This window comes from Dunckerocampus dactyliophorus, chromosome 2 (assembly GCF_027744805.1).
Source record: "Dunckerocampus dactyliophorus isolate RoL2022-P2 chromosome 2, RoL_Ddac_1.1, whole genome shotgun sequence".
In the NCBI taxonomy this organism is placed as follows: domain Eukaryota; kingdom Metazoa; phylum Chordata; class Actinopteri; order Syngnathiformes; family Syngnathidae; genus Dunckerocampus; species Dunckerocampus dactyliophorus.
The window spans coordinates 37,635,664-37,655,834 of NC_072820.1; the positions used below are offsets into that span (position 1 = coordinate 37,635,664).

A 20,171-nucleotide genomic window follows, 5' to 3' on the forward strand; every position below is an offset into this window, starting at 1 on the left:
CCCAGAGGAAGGGTGGATGGAGGACTTCTTCTAAAGCAGTCTGCCACAGTCATTCGCTGCTTCCCCCTCTTTTTCCCTCAGCTTCCCCATGGGATGATCTTGAGGCCTTCCTCTGGGCTGTATGGGGATTAACTGTGGCTTGTGGACAGCCAGGCAAGGAGTCAGGCAGCGAGCAGCCATGCAGTGACTGAAGGCATCCAGCTAGACTGCAGCCAGGGCTACCAGGAATCCACTCTTTTGTCCTGTCCACTCTGTTATTATTGTTGCTTTACTGGGAGGCCTTGTTAGACTACTGACCTGTGCACAGTCACTAGGAAATAGTTTGTGAAAAGCCTTGCCAAATCCCTCAATGTTTGACACACATTGGCGTGATTTTAAAGGCTGATGGGAAAATGCACTAGGGACTGTTAACAATAGGCAGTGTGATTCACTTTGAATTGGGGCCAGGTTTCTTTTAAAACAATTTCACCTTGCGTCTGACAGTCTGAGTGCCGAGTGGAAGCTCGATGGACTTTTGCTTTGTGTTTATGCAGCAACAGAGCTGCTTATGCAAAACAGAACTGCTAAAAAATAAAATAAACAAAATAGCAAATGTAATAAGTTATTCCTTCATTACTTTTTGTTATGTTGTTGATTTGTTTAGCAGTTCTTATTGCTGCACTGCTTATGCAGAACAGAGCTGGAATGAAGTTATTCCTTCATTACGTTTTGCTATTTATTTTATTTTTTTTAGCAGTTCTGTTCTGCATAAGCAGTGCAGCAATAAGATAAGTTATTCCTTCATCTTATTTGCTGCACTGAGCTTTTGTACAGTCAAGCCTGCCTGTGAATAATCTCATTCATCCAAGTCATTACGTACGTATTTTCAGGGTATTCAATCGATTGCAACTGCACAGTTCAGATTGTCTTAGACGTTCCACCTCTCATTCGAGCAGGCTTCATCAGTTCATGCTCAAGGACTAGGTAGGACACACACCAGTTAGACTAGATAGAACAGCTCTAGTCTGAGAGCTTGGTGCAAGATCCCATCTATTTATCCTCTAAAGGAGGAGGCAGGCCCAGACGAGAATGGTTGGCTCTTTCCCGCCAACAGTGGTTGTTTGAGTGGCGTCACCTTCATTAGCATCCCATTTATATTAATGATGGTCATATTAATGACCTGAAACCAAGGTGGCTCTGCCTTGTTTATTTGTTAGAGGCTAAATGACAGAGTCTTTTACTGTAAAGGGCTGGAAGGACAGCATTGTATGTGGAAGAAAGGGGGTGTTGTAGATTCCCCCCCCATATTTCCTTCACCATCCACCTTGCTTTTGTTCTTTCTGGAGCGGGATGCACTTTTTTACAAATGGCCAGCTAGAGTGACCACATCTTTTGAGGGCATCCCTCAGGTGCTTTTGCTCTTTCTCATTGGCCTGTGCGCTGGTGGGAACATTATCAGCTCTGTGTTCTAGGGTTCTGATAACACCCAGCTTGTGTTCCAGTGGGTGGTGTCAAAAAGCAGGTATTGATCAGTGTGTGTGGGCTTTTTGTCAACACCAACATGGAGGCCCCTGTCTATTGTCTTTGACATCCTCATGTGTGAACCTGATGTTCTTGTCCACTGAGTTAATGTGCTCGGTGAGGGCGAGCACTTCTTGGCTTCTAATTTTCATCCATGTGTCATCCACATATCTGTACCAGTGACTTGGTGCTGTTCCCTTAAAGGAGTTCAGAGCCCTCCTTTCCATGTCCTCCATGTAGAGGTTGGCCATGATAGAGGATACTGGTGACCTCTTAGCACAACTGTGCTTTTGTCAGTGAAAAGTTCCCATGAATTGAAAATATGTGGTATTGAGGCAAAGTTCTAGCAGTTCTAGTTGAACAGGGAGGTAACGTGAAATGAAACCATAGTTTCATTTTTGTCCAGTTTTATGTGTCTGATTTTCTTGACAAAGTCCGTTGAGTTTTAGACGTGATGCGGTCTTTTGTAAGTCAAACAATTCACCTTTTCTTTGTGTTTATGCTGTTATATACAGTTGGAGGCACAGAATTTTCTAAAATGGATGCTTAATATGGACGTTGAATAATTCAAATGACAAGGGGAGTAATTAAGTAGTGTACCTACAGTAGCTTGTGGCTTGTATACCTTTCCATTGTCATAACTTTTATTACCCTCCTCCTCTAGTTACCCGAAGATGTGGTGTGCCCAATGTACTCTTTATCTCCATCTCCAGGGGGCATTTGTTGTCTTCATAATTTACTGGATTTGTCTGCCTTGTTCTCACTTCTCATCATCTCTTGTTGCTTGTGTGTCAGATTTAGTATGCGCCCCAAGGCCTTGATGCCCCGACATGCTTGTGTTGGATAACATGGAAGCACTGAACGTACCACCTCAACCCCCCTCGCGCCCTCCCTTTAAGGCTGAAAAGAATCTGTTCCAGAATTTGCTTGTATATTTTTCCCATAGAAAATAATAAAATGTGAGTCAATATTGGTCTGAATATAAGACACTATGTTAGAGCTTTTCTTCCTGTCACTCACACCCACCAGTGACCTGCGGCGATGCAATTACAACACAGACCCGCTCAAAAAAAGTGTCTTGAATTTTTGACAAGTTGGCAAACTACAGCGGAGGAGGTATGTTGTGTTTTTAAGATAATGGTGGTGAGTGAAGCCATCTGATCCAACAACTGCTTATCATGCAATTTAGCAGTCGTTATAAACACAAAAAAACAATATGGGGGACATTCATGTGGCAAATGCACCTTATACATCAAATTTTAACATTCTTACTCCTCATAACTGTAAAAAGAAGTTGGAAAAATGAGACAAATCCTTTGCTACTCACTGAACTGAACATTTTGTAAGTGTCCATAGTGTTGTACCTCCAGGGGGCACATTTTTCTAGAAAACTGTGGTTGAATTCCTAATCGTACAACTTCACTGGCATTTAACTTTATTGAAGTTCCAGTGCGGATTAATTGGTGTTTTTTTAGGAATGCAGAATATTTTTTTCTTTCCAGCTTTGAGTAACTTCCTGCTTCTCAAGACCAATACCGATAACCAACAACGTTTTGCATCAACATTTTTTTTAAATGACATTTAACTGTATTTTGTGCACGCCTGGACATAAGAATGGCTCAAACACAGTTGGATTTGACAAGCTGTACATGTAGATTTGTCCTTACCAAATTTTTCAGGGCAGGGTTGATTCAAGGCATTATTCTGCTCAATACAATACTGGAATTGAAACAGGAGTTCAGGAGATTCAAAGAGATTGTACATACACTTTCTGATCAACTCCCAGTTTTCCCAAACTTTGAAAGTTAGGTTTCCTTGTCTTCCTTCAGTCACTCCACACCTCAACTGTCCTATCTCTTCTCACTGCCTCTCCTCTCCTGCTTTTCCACCCTCCCAATGGTCTCATTAGGTGTGATGCTGGCTGCCTTTAAAGCGCATGTGGAAGTGGGTTCTCTTAGGCAAAGTCTCACTTGACTGAGCATGCCACTTGCACTAGCGGGGGCCTGTGCTCTATTATTACCACAAAGCTGTCAGAGGCAGTATATAAAGTAGCCTCCTGTTGCTGACTGGTGGGTGAACACAGGACACCCGCTTAACAATAACAGCTAGCTATGTGCTGCCATGCCTGTGAAGCGGTATATGTACCTGCATAATGGAATTATAGTATTTCCTGTGTATGCTGCCTCTCATAGTGAAACCACATACTGAACCCATTTGTCTTTTTTTCCAGCATGTCAGGCCACCTATGTGGTCCAACCTGTGGGATGCTACTCTCTTTCCTTTCTACTGAGTGACTGATGTATACATGTACCACTGTTTTGCTAGTGTCCAGTTACACGGATGGGACTGTGTGTGCAGGAATGAGTCTCCCTGCAGCCTCCCCACTAGCAGTGACCCCGCGAGGTCCACGACCAAATGAATCCTAAATGTCAAGCATGACCTGCTGGCAATAGCAGTTTGACTTTCTCTTTTGGTCACATGACACTGATGCATGCAGACGCTATCACCGGTTCTTATTTGATCAGCCCGCCATACAGGAAGTGTCCCTGAATAAAAACCTTCTGTACATCACAATATCTACGGAACTGAAGATAAAAGTTAGCAACACTAGCGTAGCGATGTGAGCTCCAGTGCTAACATGCTAGGTTAGCCTAATCACTGAAGAAAAATACAATGATGAAACTTACAGCGCCCATGTCCGTAGCTGACTGATGGATAGTTGGAAGATCACCAGGCTTTATTTTAAGATGTGTAGCAAAGCCTGTCCTCCCCTAAGTGGTGGGTGTATACAATAGGCCGGTCAGAGGCAGCAGGAGGAGGTTTTTCCTTCACGAAGTAATGAAAAGCTGCAACTTCAGCATACATTTTTAAAATTTGTGTGTATTTGGTGGTCATAACTGTTATAACATCATTGAAAGGTCAATCTTGCAAGTTGTTGTACCTTCGAATAAAGTTTCCCTTCAAAATATATTACACTAGAGAAGCACTCTCTGTCTCACAATGTTAAAGAATCCTTTAGAAAAATCTTGGATCCAGATGGTGAGCCAAATCACCGCCAAAATGTAATCAATTCTTCCATATCCCTTTTCCGACAATTCCTGAAAATTTCATACATAATCCATTCAGAACTTTTTAAAGTCATTATGAACACAAACAAACAAATTAACCCCGGCAAAAACATAACCTCTGTGCTGCCCTTGGCAGAGGTAAAAATGCTTTTACACAAATATGCTAAAGTGCCTGAGAATGGACTAATAAAATAAATACAGCAAATATTAAAGAAATGTAAGAATAATAAAAAAAAGATGTGGGTGTGAGCTACATTGTTCTTTCTTGATGAACTAAATATGCAAAAATATTTTGGAAGAAACCAATCAGAGCTAATATCAACAACATTACCGAGCAGTTTACTTGATTCTTGATTAGCTCGCAAAGCTGCTCTAACGATTTGATTGGCTGAACTGTGTCACATGGGAGGAGATGACGCGTATTTCTTGGATCCATTTATTGCCGTAATGACCCGAAAAGCTGTGCTGGTTAAAATAACTAATACGTGACTACCGTATATCCACAAAAAGTTGTGCTGGTTACACGCAAGTTTGTCCAAAATAATAGCATAATCATGGGTCTGGGTGCACATTGAAACGTGTCTGTGGTCTGGCCTATTGAGAAAACTGCAGTATGTGCATGAGTGTGTGTGTTTGCTTATATTTCTCATAATTTTGCATTTATAGTCATGTAGCTTTAAATTATTGAAATAACAGAAAGATGTGCTCTCATCTAGTTTGAGACAAAGTGTCTCCTTTTTGTCCAGCAGGGGGCATTATACCATACTGTACTGTACAGCTTGCATACACTGTATATGCTCATGAAGGGTACAGTATTACTTATACAAACATGTTCTAAATATAAAATATATATATTTATAATAAGGCAGGTGCAGCCTGCTGTGGAAGGCTGAGAGGAGGAATCATGTTGTTCATAATGTTTTCTTCTGCAAACTTGCATGTCATTAAGCCTGGGAAAGCAGCCAGCAGCCAATATGGAATAACCTTGTTTAATAACTTTTATACAGCAGTGGGGCCAAACATGAATAATCACACATTACACGAGCTAACTCCATCACTTATTCTTCACATCTTGTACAAAAACCATCCATTCTAACTCAAAGCACAAGCTGGCATGTGTGTAGCGACAGCACGCACATATGGACACTGTAAACACGCAACTTGTTTACAAGACGCTGTCAGCTGCGTGTTATGATGAATAAACAGGGATGTGTCTGCTTTTTAATGATGGCACACACACACAGGCCTGCACGCTTGAATATTGACAGAAAGATTGAAAGCATTCTCAAGGGCCCCTCCAACATGACGCATGGCTATGTTTTTTTCCCCCCTCCTTCCTTCCTTCCTTCTCTCCTTCCCTTCATTTTTACACTTGCCACCCCAACACCTTTCGGCTGTGCTTTTATTTATCTTTAGACAGCATAAACACATTTATCAGCAAGGGTCGGCCAATGGGGAAAACATCAGTAACATGGACGAAAGGAATGTGATAATAAAAACAGAGAAAATCGCATAATAATGAGAAATGAAAAGAATGAAAAAACCCTTGGGGAGAGCTGAAGGCATTCATAATGTTGAGTGCCAATAGGGAACAGGTTGTTTTGGGGACTTTGCACGAGCCAGAAGTGTGGAAGCTCATCAGCTGGTAGCAGTGGGATATTCTAAGAACAATGCCACTGCGTAAGCAGTCTGAACGTGCACTTTTCTCTATTAAGTAAATATTTACACTGATGCATGTTTGTTTAGCTCTCCGGACCGCAATCGTTTGGTGATCGTCTTTCACGTGACAATTAGCAAATGACCGACTTGCAGGGTGTAAAGGTGATGGCTGTTTACCCAAGGCAAATGTCTGAGCTGATCGTCTGCCTGGGGAGAGGGATGTCAAGGCTAATTGATTCATGCATTTGTCGCCGTGCAGATTGATTGCCATTTTGCCTTGCTGGCTTTTTTTTTTTTTTAAAACCCCATCTTGTGATTACTTGTAAATGTGTAATCTCGCTGGGTGTGTATGAATGTGCAAGGAGGATGGGGGTTGACAGTACTGTAGCACCCCCTGCTCCCATGCTGATAAATGTATTTTCCTTAAAGGAGTCTCTTTTAATGTAGCTTTGTGTGTGTGGCGTGCTAATGCAGTGCAGCGCTAGTGCTTCGGGGGCTCGAGCCAGGCAGACTCGTAGGCAGGCCCACAACCTCGACCCCAGCATCATTTGTTTGGACGAGGCCCGTCAGCGCCTGTCGCGCGGCCCATGATGAAGTGTCAGTTGGTAATTGTCCCCACGAAGCATCCACATCTCATAGGGGTGATGCGAGGGGGGAGAACAGGAAGCTGACAGAGAGAAATGACACTAGGGGCTCCTCCTATTCTCTATTGCCGTCCTTTGCTTTTCAGTCCTCCCCCATGCAGATTTTCTTTGCATACTTCCTACATCTGCATGTGAAGCTTTACACTTGTGGCTCCAAGTTGCAACATAACACGTGCTTGCACAGTCATATACAGTCGTGTGAGTGCAAATTTGCTGAAACTCTGCTTCAAGCATGGTGTAACCACTGCTATTCACCAGGTACTTTCTGCCATTGTATTTACTTTGCAAGTCTTAGTCTGGTTTTGCATCATTAAAAGTTTAATGAAAGGCTTTTACCAAAACAATGGCTCCTGCTAATGAGATTTAGCATGGGATCCTATCGATCGGATGGTGTCTTTATGTTAGGAAAAGCTTTCAGCTGCTATTTATAGTGCCGTCTCTAATACGTTGCTGTTTGAGTGGACTTTAATCCACCTCGCCTAGGCTCCTGTGCTTTAAACCCTGATGGAGGTATCAAGTCGTAGCTCAGCAGGAGCTTTTTGATGAAAGTGAACAAAGAGATATTGAATGGAACACAGAATATCATAAAATAACACTGGAAAGCAGGAGAGAAACTTTTCACATTTCTTAGGCCCTGTCCACACAGAAATGTTCCTGACATTTTTTTTTGGAGAGTTGAAAAAAATTTGCCTCCACACTGTGCCGGATAGTTGGGATGAAAACGATGGAATACACAAGGCACACCTACGTGTTACGCAGACGGAACCGAGTGACACTCCAAACTATAGAAGAAGACAGTTGCCTTCCACTACACGCTAACAAAAACAACAAGAATGAGATGGCGAGTGCCTGGCAAAAACCCGAGTCATTTGCCTGGACTGACGATGAAGTGGAATTACTTTTGCGAGTCACTTTGGAGTAAAAGAGTATCAGGAGAATGTCGATTGGGAGTTGTGTGGAAGTATTCTGATATGTTGGCTTTTCAGCAGCAGTATACTACTGCAGGGAAGGACTTCCCTCGCAACCCCTGGAAATGTGAGTAAATGCCAGGTCACGGCAAAACTTAAGTCAGTCTGGAACGAATGTCGGCATGCCGTTGATTCTGGGCGCCGAAGTGGTCACGGATGTGTAGTGCTAATATTTTTTTTTAACACAGCGACGAAATATGGGGTGGGTCGCCAGCAACACGTGCCATTCCATCTGGTATCGAAAGTGGAGATATGCTAGAAGATAATTCTTCATCAACACATTCGCCTGATTCTCTGGCATCTCTAGACTCTCTTCACACCAGCACCAGCAACAGTCTTCTTCCTGGAGTGGTGCTATGAGCTATATGTTATGCTACATCGTACCTAGCACGAACTGACTCACTAGGTGGTAAAACATAGACACAACTCCCAACATAAATGTTCATTAAATGAAACATAAAGGCTATTAACCACAGAAAGGACAGACTCAAGAGGAAGGACCCAATGGAGGATCCTGTCCAAAAGGATTTTCAGCTGAAAAGGAGGATGATACACCTCACGGAACAGTCCGAAAGGCACAACACTGAAAACATGCGACAGTAGAACTGGAACATTGCTGCCATCACAGACACCTTAAAGACAGTTTGCAGCTGCTTAGAAATGTGATGCTGCAGGGCCAAACTGCAATGCCATCACTGCTGCACAGCCGAGTGGAAAAGATGGCGCATGTACAGTCACATACAAGCACCCGAACCTCACGGTTACCATTCCACACACCAGTCTTACTCATGGTGTTTTTTAAAGAAAGAGCTAAAAGAAACATCACACAGCAAGATAATAGATTGATAACAACAGACAAGAACCAACGAATAATACAGAATAACCGACAACTATGTGCACTCTAAACATGTAACTTAGCGTCTATTTACAACAACAGTACAGCAAAGCACGCTGGGAAACAGGAATCACTGCTGTCAGAACCACATACGTAGACGCTGCTTCACTGAGCTGTATGTCAACTTCACCGCCATATTGGATGTGGCAAGGCTGCGCTTTAAATGAATACAAGTAATTGTACTTTTATAAAGCGCCTTTCGACAAAGAAATTTAAGTTAATGCCTCTCGTTTATACATTCACACACACACTAATATACTTGGGAAACAGTTAGGCACCTCATCTTCTCAGATGGCTAAGATAAGAACTTAATTGATGCCACATAGGAGTAATTCACATTATTCCTGTTACATTACATTACTTCCACATTATATCTATATATAGTGGTTTTAATGAGTAGTTTTAATGCAATAAAATAAGAATATAAAATAAGAACATGAAAATTATTAATAAACTTAATAATCAGCAAATTTGTGTATTTTAAACGATACCCCTCTAACTAAAAATAAACAATCTTTCTAAAAATAACATAAATCAAGGCACAATCGTAATAAACTAACACATTCGACAGTGGTCATAATTAAGAGAAAGCTAGCCCTCCACACAGCTAACGTTATGTCAGTAAGGTACATTAACCTTAATCTTACTGATTTACGCTACGTTGATTTTACCTTGTCGCAGATTTTCCGCTCCATTGGGGAGGAGATGATGCAACACATAAGATGTGCTGTTTTGGTATGTAAGTGCCGCGTTACAACTGATACACGTCACGGTGTTCAACTTGTTTAGCCACATTTTCGGTGTGTTTTTCACATTTTGTTCTCCTTCTCTTTTGTTGCCTTTCTCTTGCCTCTTCACTCTTCCCATGCCTTCAAACATTTGCTTCCTTCTTTATCCTTGTGTGGGTGACGTGAGCGCGGACGTAACCAAAGTACGGTGCTCCCTCGCTACACCACGGGTCACCTTTTCATGGATTTGCTGTTTCGTGGATTTTTTCCAAGTAAAATTTTACATTTTTTCTAAAGTGTATGAACATGCCTTATTTTCTGCATCCTTGTGGTGTATTAGAGCCATCTAGCGGTGCTCTGTTGTATGTGTCTGTTATTGTTATTATTTTGCCAGTCACAGTCCAGCCCCGCGTATTTGTGCGTGTGGAAGTGTGTGCTCGTGCATGTAATCGTGCACACGCTGGCTTTTCATTGCTGTCGCCTAGACGAGGACCGATTAGCTGGAGTTTCAATGATCCATCAATGAGCGGACAGGATGCCAGTCAGTACGCTCTCCTAGGTAAACATGGGGGAAAAACGTAACACTTGCCATTCACGGAGTTCATTAACATTTCTAAAAAAAAGAATATAGAAATATAAAGAAAAAAGCAGCGGCGTGGGAACTTGGCTCCGGAGTAAACATTGGGTAAGTTCACATTCATTTACACGGACATTTACAGTATGTAAGTTTATCTTGAGTACTAGCAAGAGTACTCGATCAACACCGGCCACTTTTCCTTCTTTCCTACTTTAATGGCCCCAAATTTCACTCACCAGTGTTGCCGGTCACACGCTACACGTTGGCGATGAGTTTTGCCAAGTTTCGCAGTTGTTTGTTGCCTCCCGTGTGTGGCACCCATTAGACTCCAAAATGACTCGCAGAAGTAATTCCACTTTGTCGTCAGTCCAGACAAGCCGGACAAGCGGAGGACAAACGGACGTAATGCGCATGCGTTCTTTCTTTTATAGTTTTAATGTGTCACGTGGTTCTGTCTGTGTGTGTGTTTACAGCGCACACACTTACATTTTTGTTTTCCCTTCCCCTGTCCTGTCCAGCCATTAGGGCAGATAGAATTGTTGACCTTTTTTACATTCATGTTTTGTTATTATGTAAATTTGTAGCGGCCAAACACACACTTACATTTTAAATATGCCATTGGCCAAAGGTGCTCAATGCAACGCGGAGCACCATGAACATACACACTGATCCCACGTTAAAGGCATTCCTGTGTGGGTTCCAGAAGCAGGAAGCAGCCCTCCAAAACGCTACCCCTGTGAGGATGATAAATTGCCTTGGTGATTAGTTAGTTGAAGAGGGAGGGTGCACTGCTTAGGCCCTTTAATGGGCCATAATTTGGAAGATAACTGTATTGTCCTATCTCTCTTGACATTTAAATCTAATCAGACCCTCCTCGTTAGCGCTGCTATTCCAAAATGGAGGAGCCCGGGAGGGTTTCCTAGGCAGCTAGTGGAGAGGGATTGCCCGCATAGAAGGGTCGCCGAGCAATTATTAGAGGCAGGGCCCAGGGACACACATTACACTTCTGTTTTATTTAGATTTTGTTGAAGTGACAGCTCAGTTTACAGAGCTACTGTTCATTTAGCAAGATAATGGCACAACAGACAAATATGCTTGCGATCCTTTACACCTCCCCTTGCACACACACAAACATCCCTAAGGAGCCACTTTGAGGCCTCTTCTCCACTCCTTCTTTCCACAGATGAGATGCTCCGTTTGATTAACACTTCTCTTTCATCCTCTTCATTAGCACAGCCTCTACAGCAGCAGAGGGCATGAATTACATTCCACTTATTCCATAGACCGCTTCTAATTCCCGCACAATGGCGCTTAATAAGAAAAAGGTGTTTGTAATTGTTTTCTGGTGCAATGAACGCCGGCCGCAGCTGTTTCTGTGCAGCGCAACAGGCAGCTCAAGAACCCGAATAAAGGGCAAGCATCGGCGTTGCCGGGCCAGAGACCTCTTGAGCAATAAATGCGTGTAGACGAGCCAATTTCCTCCAGCGAAGCGTTCCTGCCGTGTTGAGAAGTTGGGCCTCCGTCAATGAGAACCACCTGGTGCTGAAGGAAGTGATTAGGGTTGGCACCACTGTGAGAGAAGAACTGTTTGCTTAAGGAGTGTTGAGATGCTGGAGGGGGGGTCGTAGGAGAAATATTGACTCACCTTTTTTGTCCCAGCGAGATCTGAGGAACGCTGTTGTTTTGTTAGTGCTCAATCAAGAGGGAACTGTTTTCGTTCCAGCATGCGTTTTTGGGTTTTGACACTGCAAAACTCCCCAGGTTGACCATGTAGTGGAGGAAAATGTCTGTCCTGATGGGGAATGCATTGTAACCACTTAACTCCCTCTGCAAATGCACATAGAATGGAGATAATGCAGGTTGAGTCGCCAATCAGTGAACAGGACTGTGAACAGCTTGTCTCTATTCTGTACTGTATGGCAGCCAGTCCAGGGTGTTGCCCCTCTTTGAAGTAGGCTCCAGCTCCCTGCTACCCTGAGGTACTATCTACAAGTATAAGCAATATAGAAAATGAATGGTTGCAGCATTCATAACAGCCACAGCAAAAGTTTCATTTCCCGAAATCCGATACATTTCACATGCTATTTGTGAATATTACTGACTCCAATCTGATTAAAACATCTCATGTGAAAATCCATGCTGTAAATCACCGAAAACACCCATATTTTAGGTTGCCTGTGAAAATATACCCTACTCTCCCAACTCGCTTTGAAGTTTGTCAAATTAGCATGTATTCTGGGCAAAAATGTTGGAAGTGTTGTTGCTGCAGGGATTTGCACATTTTGATGTTCATGCTGCTGGATGAAAGTTGATTAGGCTGCTTTGCATGAAGTTTGCTGACTAATAGCTGAGACTTGAGTAATTTTGGGGCGCTGAATCTAAATGTCACACAAGTTTTTAGCTGTCACGTCAGGTTTTGTCATGAACCACTGCCCTTGGCATAAAGTAAAATCTGGTTAACGCATAGCAAAGTCTATCTAGCTATCTCATTTTTCCACAGGACTGTATTTGTTGGTTTAAGCTATTTCTTCTACTCCTCAACCACTGCGCAGAAAAGGGGGAAAAAGTGGCAAAACATGCACCCCGACTATGTTGTCTGTGCTATTATTTTTCTGACAAATACACCATGTGGTGGCACTGTTATTAAACTCCAAAGTTGGATTGACTTGTGATTTTGCTTTACAAAACAGCATAACTTTAAGGTGTTAGCCCGATCACCACTCCGTTTGGAACACTCCTTCAGGGGACTGACAAGCAAATGGAAGATTGGTGTTAAAACCTGGTCGCCATCAACCAAAACGTCTTTGCAGGTGAACGGACAGGACTAATAGTTACTTACCCAAAAGTCATTGACCGTTTGTCTAATGATTATAAAACATTGCAAATGTCAGTATTACATGGATGATGGCATGTCTTCCAGAGTGTTTTGATCATAACTCATAGGGGGCACTACAAAATGTCATCCAAACACCCCATGTTAGTAAAAAGTAATCTCAGCCGGTTGCAACATTTAGACGGGGTGTCCAAAGTGCGGCGCGGGGGCCATTGGAGGCCCACAGCTGTTTTTTTTTGTTGTTGTTTTTTTTTACTGGCCCGCTGCACATTCACAATTTAACAAGAAAACAACAAAAAAAACAGACGCAAAAATGGAAAAATCTGCAATATTTTACATGTATCAAGTCAAAAATATTAACAGAATACATTTTTAACTTTCCGGGAATAATCTTATAATATAATGAGCAAAAAAAAAAATTGTCAAATGACAAATTGTAGCATAGAGTTGAAATATTAAAGAACAAAGACCTTTTTTAAGTCATAATATAATGAGAAGCAAACAAAACCATGAATAAAGTTTTCATTCTTAGAAAATTAAGTTGCGGAAAAAGTTATAATGCTTCTGGCATTTATTGAAAATATTATAGGAATAAAGTCATAGTTATAAGAAAAAAACTTACAAGTAGGAAGTTGAAATAGCTGGGGAAAAAAAAACAACAAATGGAAAAAGGTGTAATTTTTTACGAGAATAAAGTCGTATTATAACAAGAAAAACGGTCACAGTTTCATGAGAATAAATGTAATATAATGAGGACAAATAATGTCAATTTAGTAGTATAGAGTTGAAATATTAACAAACAAATATGTTACTTTTTAAAAGTCGGAATATTATGAGAATCAACAAAACAAAATGAAGTTGTAGTTTTTGGAAAATTAGATGGTGGAAAAATGTACAACATTAACATAAGCATAAAGTCATAATATTCCGAAAAGAAAAACATACCAATAAGTGAAGAGGATGAAGCAAAAAGTGCCCTGTTACTAACTACAGGGTAGGCAATAAATGCCACATAGCAATACCAGTACATCTGAAATTTAATAAGCACCTAATTATTGTGTGCCAAATTTTCTTAGCGACAGTCCAAATCCCCCCTCATCCTCTTCTGTGTGCACACCTTCTGAGCCGCTGTGCTGTTCATCCTCATTCACTTTGATGTTTATTTAATTTGCATGACCTTTTTATTGTAACAGGGCTTGTCAGGTCCTTCTTGTCCACCTTGTTCTCACCCTTTGTGTATTGCGGACTCAAAGTTCAATTATGAGCAGTGGTCACGTGTCACCGTGTGAAGATGGCTACCTTTTGCACGGGGGGTTGTCACGGCTGAGCGAATGCTGGCTTGTGGACAGTCGTGCTGATCTCATGTGATGATGGAAATGCATACCGCAGAGGATTTTGTGTGTGTGTGTGTGTGTGTGTGTGCGCACAGAGATCAAGAAGGTCTTGGAGTGCAAAGACCAAGAAGGTCATTGAGTCCACAGATGTATGTACACTTGTCCTTATTTGCTCTCTGGCTGTGTTCATCTCTTCATCTTTATCTCAGTCTTCATCTTTGTGGCATTTAGGGCTGCTAATTGACTTGAATACAGAGCAAAGCAGGAACAGCAGAGAATCCTGCCATTGTTTTCTCTGTTCTGCTCACACAGGGCTGATGTTTTTGTTCCAGAGAGGGGGATTTCTGGACGTAAGAAGGGTTATTTGTGCTCTGCTTAAGCATGTGTTTGTGTTTCATAATCAACTATATGCCCAAAAAACAAAAACTCATCAAAACTCATCAAAATAGCGAAACATTTTTATTGTTTTCCAACTAATTGTGGTAAATATGTGCGTACATAATAAGCTATGTATGTATCTATATGTAGAGCATACATATCCATTCATATATAATATATGACTTAACATTGTTTTCAAGTTAAAAAAAAAACATTTTTAAGGTGTGGCAGCTTTTATTTTGTCATGGTGGTGCGCCACGATCAATTCCATGTAGCGCATACCTGTATGTGGTATTCTAGTCATTAGGCGTCACTAATGACACAAAACATTGATGAGACATGACATTATATTGCATTACCATCACACTGCATGTCGTCAGCCATGGCATGTACAGTACGACATGATAGAGTGGGGAAAAAATATCCTCCCATTCTGTGTGGAAGTCGTAAATTTTGGCTTCTTACTTTGTCCCTCTTCCCCATTCCGTTTGAAACACTTTCTTAACCCTTTAGTTTTTTTCAGTTTTGACACGAGCATTTCCAAAGGTTGTAGCTTGAAAATGGTTAGAGATAAAGGCATACTGTAAATTAGAAAAATCATCAGTATGATGATTGTGATGGGAGCAAATTTGCTCATCTGATGGGCATATTATGATATCACCAGGCTCAGAATTTGTCAGATCCCCGTCTCCACGATACCGGCTCATCAAAATGTCTGATCCACTTCTGATACCCTTCCTCACCTCTCAAGCAAACCCAGCCATCATCATCGTCATTTACAGCGGGATCTTGAACACCACTGCTGCCTGCACCGCCACCATTACTGCTATTATTACATAGATAGATATAAAGTATCTATCTATCTACTGTATGTACAGTATCTATGATGCCTGTGAATCATTCATCCAGGTCATTGTATTCTCAGGTCATATTTATCTATTAGGAGTGTATTTTTTTGCCGAGGAGTCTCCCGTGGATGGTATTTCAGTGGGTTTTTTAATTTAATTTAATTTTTTTACATTTCCGCTACGCCCCCTCACTATTAGCACAATCCACCACGTCCCCTCCTGGTACTCTGAACACAGTTTAGCAAAGCATCAGCCTAGTTAGCTGTGTGTGGACTGTCTTGGCGAGCGGATGCGCTGCCGTACGCACAAGGTTTTTCAAAGTCTATAAACTTATAAACTTTGCATAGAAACGGCCACAAATGTTGCACAGATTGAAGTTACAGATGTCCACCATCTCCTGGTGTAAATTATTAACTACATGAGGCACTGTATTTGCAGAAATGGCTCGTAAATTCAGCAATGTTGCTTGTCACAATTTTGCAACTTTGGTGCTTGGTCGAGTGGTTAGCATGTTGGCCAACACAGTAACAGTCTGGAGATCGGGAAGACCTGGGTTCGATTCTCCCTTGGGCATTTCTGTGTGGAGTTTGCATGTTCTCCCCGTGCGTGTGTGGGTTTTCTCCGGGTACTCCGGTTTCCTCCCACATTCCAAAAACATGCATGTTAGGTTAATTGGAGACTCTAAATTGTCCATAGGTATGAATGTGAGTGTGAATGGTTGTTTGTCTATATGTGCCCTGCCATTGGCTGTCGCCCGAAGTCAGCTGGGATAGGCTCCAGCATGCCCCCGCGACCCTAATGAGGAGAAGCGGTATAGAAAATGGATGGATGGATGGTGCTTAAAGGGCGATGTTTCGAATAAATACATTGGAGGCTAACTAGTTAGCTTGCTAGCATGCTATTCTTAAAGCCGTGGCCGTCTTCTGTGTCCTTGCATTAGCAATGTGGGGTAAACAAAGAACATTAAGAGTGTAAAGTTGACTAGAGGGGTTTTATTTCATGTCTACAGGGCTCTAATAATGGTAAAAACCTATTTAGAAACAGGTTTTCTATGCTCTAACTATGAAAATATTTCATTTATTAATATTAAATCCAACTTCGCTGAAATTCACTAACCACAGTCGGGTAATTAATCGCGAAAAAACGGGGGATGACCGTATTTCTCTCTCCACATTTTCTTTAAATTCCAGAATATGGATTTTTTTTGTACAGTATAAACAAGACTTTTAACAATCATTTTATTATTAAGAATTGTAAGGCATTTTCAACATTTTCCATAATTTGCTTGATCATTTGAGTGGTTTTTAATGACAGTATGTGTGTAGGTGGACAGTATGTGGAAAAGACTGTCCAGTATGTGTCTATGTACTCTGTGATGACATGCTCAATTTGGTGTTCATCCATAATTGTAATCATTAGATTTTCTAATCTTGGCCCAGTGTTTGGTTTTAACAGGCTGAAAAATACCGCAGAGAACCAGATTTTACAGTTCAATTTGACACCCCATTACAAAATAGCCATCAGCCAACACAATTAGAAGGACTGACAATCTAAAACCTACCGTACTAATAATACCCAGATTTAAGACTCATCATGTTTCCAGCATATAAACATAAGTTAGGATTGTATTTGTAATAGTCCTGTCCTGCAACCACAACCAATGGTGCCAGCTTCTTTTTCCTCAAATCCGCTTGACAGCTACTACATGCTCTCCACCAGCATATCTTAGTGCACACACACAAAATACCTTGCAACTAATCCCCCAGCAAGGTGCAATGTTGTGCAGAGGTAGCGATCAGTCAGCTGGAAGTTGTGTGGTCTGTTTTTCTTTTTTTTTTTTTTTTTGATGCAGCACATCACCACCTCACCTTTTTGCTTTTTTGCCTCCAAGGCCCCTTGGGCACTGTGTGTTTGTGAAACACAGTCAGGCTGCATTTTTCCGGAGAGAGTGAAGGAAAGACAAAGTATGTGTGATGCTGAGAGAAAGACGGACAGAGAGACTGACATCTCCAGTTTCAACAGCATGAAGACCTAGAAGTGACTAACTCACACTCTTAGAAAGGCAAACTGGAATATGAAACTTAGACAGAGCTCATCAGCACATACCTGTACAATGAAAGATAGAACACGCACACACACACACATTGACATGTACACCTAAACTGTGTGTGCATGTCTTTGTTCCGTCTAGCTGCCACGTAAATCATAATGGATCTCATTATCCAGCCGGGTCAGCTCGGTGGGGCCCGTCTGGCTGGAGATGATAGCTAGCTGAGTGAGGAGCTGCCACAACATTTACACACACACACACGCATGCATCCACATTCACACCGCTACGCATCCTCCACTGCAGTTTATGCATGTTATTTAGCTTGCAGAGCTTCTGCAGGAATGTTTGTCTCATCCTCATTCACATAACATGACAGACCAATATACACCATCCAGACACAATAGACATTAGTGGCTCAGCTTGCTGTCAGACAGCCATGTGATGTGATGCAGAACAGAGGGAGGGACCCATGAAAAATGGAACTTCTCCTCCATCTTTATAGCCCCCCTCCTCCTGGGTACCAGTGTTGTCTCTCACTTGTAATCTAAGGCTACATTTTGGGTGTTTTGAAATTAAAAACAGTCCCAATGCCAGTTTGTGAGATGAGAGTGGAGCAGTTGGTTGCTCGTAACAAGGTTAGGCCGCACACCATTTGTTTAGACATGACCATTACCAAAGCCAATTACTGGCTGGTATACCAGCGGCTTGCCAGCAAGCTAATGTTTTCCCGTCATTCCGGCCCCTCCCCTTGCACACATGCACATGCATTCGCGTGTGTGTGTGTGTGTGTGTGTGTGTGTGTGTGTATATATATATATAAATATATATATCTATGTATGTATGTATGAGAAAGGAGTAGGAAATAGATTGAGAGAGGAAGGATGGAGAAGGGCCTGTGGCACAACCCCCACTCTCCAACCAACTGACTGATGCAGCTAATAAACTTTCATTTAAGCTAATGTTGCCCCTTTTTCTTCTCTCTCTTTTCCTTCCATCTAGCTCGCCCTGCTTCCAGAAGACTGGTTGGTTCAAGCAATCGATGCGGGCAGTCTGCCGGCCGGATGCCCACTTGGCTGCACAGCACAGTGCTCAATCAGTCTGAACTTCAACACATAGACCGACCTACAGAGGTAGACACACTGTATAATCATTGTGTACAGCAGCTACAGACCCATTTCATAAATCAAACACACACCCTTGCAATGTATTGAAATGGAATTTTATATACAGTAATCCCTCATTTATCGAAGTTAATTGGTTCCAGACGCAACTTTGAAAATTTCATTTCCACGAAGTTCAGCTTCTGGGAGTTTCTTATTTATAAATGGAATATTTCCAAACGTATGGAATATTTTTAAATATGATTTTTAACGTTATTAGAGCCCTGAACTAACACGCCTACAGGCCACTTTTACACTTGTATTATCCAATATAGTAGACATAAATGAGAGTAAATAAGCCATTTAAGACATAAATAAGACTCTTCATAAGCATAATTTAGCGTGATAGAGAGAAGCCGTAAAATTTGAACTGCAAAGTGGCGACTGTACACATATCAGTGACATGCAATCATGGGAGAAAAATAAAGAAAAATAAAAAACTAATAATGAAAAATAAATATAATAATAAATTATATATTTAAACAAAATTATGTTATCAATAATAAATAATATAATTATAATATTAACATATTTAAATATATATGAATGATTAAATATTAATAATATACACATATAATAACAAAATACATTTGAATAGTGGTCCACAGATCTGTGTTATAAATGTAGTTTCTGTATGATTCCATTCATTTTTGACATTTGGCACCCGATCAAATACCGGACAGAAACACAAGGTGAGTGTCACGTCTGAATGGGGGGCGCCTGGTCGTTGCTGTTTCTCCGCATATAATATTAGCGGAAATGTGTTATACACTATGATTTTTACAGCCAGTGTAATGTATAACATGTACGTGTTTGACACCATTATTCTTGCTGATCGGCTGCAGAGCAGAGGGATGAGGTGAGGCAGACAGTACTGAGTCACAGCTGACAAAGGAGTCAGTGCCTCACCAGCCATGAACCTCACTGCACATCACTAACTGATATTGTATGAGATATAGTGCAAGTGCTGTATGAAACTTTCTGGAAAAGAACTGGATAACTGGAAAGGCACTAAATTGTCGATGAAGCGTGTTGTTGCGTCCATTTCTGCAATCAACTGCATGTGATCTGACAAGAACCAGGCAGTGGATAGCGATGAATGCTCTGGTGAAGTTGGTAAACGTCACTTACTGTTGACTGGAAAGGACATTCATGGCAAGAGCTTTTGCTACCGGAGTTTTGAACTATTTTGCCGTCTTCCTGACCACACTTGGTGATCACCAAACCAGAATAGTGTGCTGACATGTCCGACTTCAACTCGAACTGGTGAGAGGTACGGACTCACCGAAATAAACGAATTATAAGCACGACAGCTGTTAGTAAGGCAAGCCAAGCGCCGATGCTCAAGGCGGTTGCTTAGCAACAATGCAGAGAAAAAACAATTAGATTCAGGCACGGAGAGCTCAGGTTCAGATACCCCGGAAAGGCCACCCCTGGAAAGAATGCCACCACCAACGGAGCTGCTATCAGCCAAGGGGGCAGGAAGATGGGGCGACATTTATGCGGCCCAGCCGTTTTGGCTGTTGACC

The 20,171-nt window shown here is 41.7% G+C and overlaps 1 protein-coding gene across 1 annotated transcript in view; it reads left to right on the forward strand.

Annotated features, from left to right (window-relative positions):
- The window catches only part of raraa (retinoic acid receptor, alpha a), a 212,317-nt gene that overhangs the window by 45,564 nt on the left and 146,582 nt on the right, over window positions 1–20,171 (forward strand). The window contains exon 2 of the mRNA XM_054768623.1: window positions 18,482–18,612. The gene's annotated coding sequence lies outside the window, so the exon portion shown is untranslated. The remainder of the gene's footprint in view (window positions 1–18,481; window positions 18,613–20,171) is intronic.